Source organism: Oryzias latipes, chromosome 18 (assembly GCF_002234675.1).
Source record: "Oryzias latipes chromosome 18, ASM223467v1".
NCBI lineage: Eukaryota > Metazoa > Chordata > Actinopteri > Beloniformes > Adrianichthyidae > Oryzias > Oryzias latipes.
In genome coordinates this window covers 24213226-24215871 of record NC_019876.2, presented here as the reverse complement: position 1 = coordinate 24215871, position 2646 = coordinate 24213226, and the positions used below count along the sequence as shown (strand labels likewise).

The following is a 2646-nucleotide window of genomic DNA, read 5'->3' as shown; positions in this document are numbered from 1 at the left end:
TTGAGACGTTTGGATATTTTTTTAGTTATAAATCAAAGGGGGTTGCTGGAGCTTATCAAATACTTTTGGGCAAAGGCTAGATAAGGCCCGGACAGTTCATCAGTCCATCACAAGACCAAACAGAGGCAGACAACAACACATACTCACATCTGAGAAACGTTTCTAGAAACAACGATTAAAATATCAAGCATGTCTTTGAAATATGTAAAGAAAAAAAAAAGATGTTATAGAGCATGTGATTGTTCAGTCACTTCTGATTGGTCGATCACATCCAGTCCTGACACTTAAAAGTAGAGAACTAACTAGCCTCTCTCAGTGAGACTCAGCAGGTTCAGAAAAATGACTCTTCTGGTGTTTGCTGGCTGTGTGACATGTCTGCTCCTGGGAACAGTGGGTGAGTTTTATATTTCATCAACTCTACAAGCTAAAAAATTAAGTATATAAATGTGTGTTTGTTTATTTATTCCACAGCTAATTCTTGGGTTCAGAAATCGTCTGCTTCTTTTACATTTTGAATCTGTTTTTGTTGGACAAGAAGTGACTTTAAAATGTTTTCATGGAGGCACTCTGGCAGATTTCTTCTTTTGGTATAAACAACCTCTGGGACAGAAACCACAACGCATGTCCAAATTTTTTGATCATAAGAAAAATGGAACTTTTTCAGATGCTTTCAAGAACAATCCACGGTTTGAACTGCAGACAAATGAAGACAGAAACCACTTGAAGATCTCAAATGTGAAAATGTCAGATTCTGCTACTTACTACTGCATCAGTTCTTACACTTATACATTCAGATTTTTGGAGGCGTATAGTCTCCATGTGAGGGACACATCGTCTGACATTCAGACTTCAGTGACTCAGTCGTCCTCTGAGAACATCCAAGCAGGAGACTCTGTGACTCTGAACTGTACAGTACACACTGGGAGCTGTGATGAAGAACACAGAGTTTACTGGTTCAAAGACTCTGAAGACTCTCATCCAGGACTCATTTACACTCATGGAGGCAGGAAAGATCAGTGTGAGAGAAAGAAGAACACACAAACACACAGCTGTGTCTACAAACTGCCTATAAAGGACCTGACAGAGTCTCATGCTGGGATCTACTACTGTGCTGTTGTCTCATGTGGACACATACTGTTTGGAAACGGGACCAAGCTGGACCTCACAGGTGAGTTACAGTGATATTTGTGGAGAATTAACATAGGGTTGGTGTAAAAAAGTTTAACCAGAAATGTGTTTGTGTGACTCTCTGCAGGTCAGACAAACTCTTTGTTGGTGTATTTCTTAACTGGATCTTTGACTTCATGAGTATCCTTGTTGTTTTTCTGGTTTACAAGATTAAAAAACAAATTTGCTTCTAGTCTAAAGGTATAGAAACTATGAATCTCAGTTTCTCTCACAGTTCTCTGAACATACTGTTTGAAAATGAACATTTTGTCTTTTAAAACCAGATGAAGGGTCAGCAACTGCCTCTACACCACAAACAGAGGTTTGATATCATTTCAATATTATGAAAAATATTATTGTTTCAAAGGTTGAAGTAAAGTTTTTTTTATCTTCAGGCTGAGAACAAAGACACAGAAAGCCTCCATTATGCTGCTGTTAATGTTAAGAAGTCCAACAGATCAAGAAGACAGAAGAATGGAGCCAACACCGACTGTGTTTATACCAGTGTGAGACAGCAGAACTGAACTGAACATGAGGATCCTCTGTGTTATGCACTAAAAATTTTTTCACAATTTTTTGGTATGTTTTGAATGTTGTATTCTAAATAAATAATAAATTCATGTCTGTCTGCATTGTCGTGACCTTTTAAAACTTTTTTTTTTGTTCAACATGTTTTTCTGTTTTTAATGTTTGACCAGAAGTTTTTGCGCCAAGCTTGAAAGTAGCCCAATTTGTTTTTATATTGTGCTTAAAGAATTGGTTTGTTAGTTACATTTTGTCATTTCAGTTCTAATAAACTCCTTTTTCACTTGGGACATGACACTAAATTAGTAGGGCTTGTGAGTTTTATCAATCTTCCAAATTCACACGTTATTCATCTGTATTGATGTCACACATGAAGTCGTAGTAAAATAATGATTAAATATTTTGATATATTGTCAGAACAGTTTATTATAAAAACAAGAAAAAAGCTGTATCTTCAACTGCACGGCAGAACCTGTTACAAAAACTTCAAGTGCATCAGGAGGATATTTTTTGACACAGAATTTGACACAACCTGTTATAATATATAACACTGTTATAATGTAGTTCAATAAAATTCATAGTGTCTGGATCGATTGAGAAAAAAACAACTGTGTGAGATGAAGGAAAAACCAAAGATGTCACTGTCATAATGTAATTACTACGAATATTTCAACGCTCCACGTTACAAATAATGGCTTGATTGTCATGGTATGGCTAGGAAACAGAGTGACCCAGATGCTGAAACCCGGAAGGAGACTCAGACTAGGAGGAAAGTTTAGGAGTTTTAATTTGGCTGAAGGTGAGTAATGGCGTTTTCCTAGAAGGATGAACATCGGGTGGCTGGAGGAGTCTTGCAGGGGGTGTCCAGGAGCGCAGCACGTGAGACCAGAAGATCGCGACCATGTGATTTACAGAACTGGATAATCCTGAGGCAGAACGAGAGGAGAAATTAAT

At 37.4% G+C, this 2646-nt stretch overlaps 1 pseudogene; it reads left to right on the top strand.

The window, feature by feature from the left end:
- The first annotated feature begins 252 nt into the window (after positions 1 to 252).
- On the top strand, positions 253 to 1708 carry LOC101165542 (annotated as a pseudogene).
- The last annotated feature ends 938 nt before the right edge of the window (positions 1709 to 2646 follow it).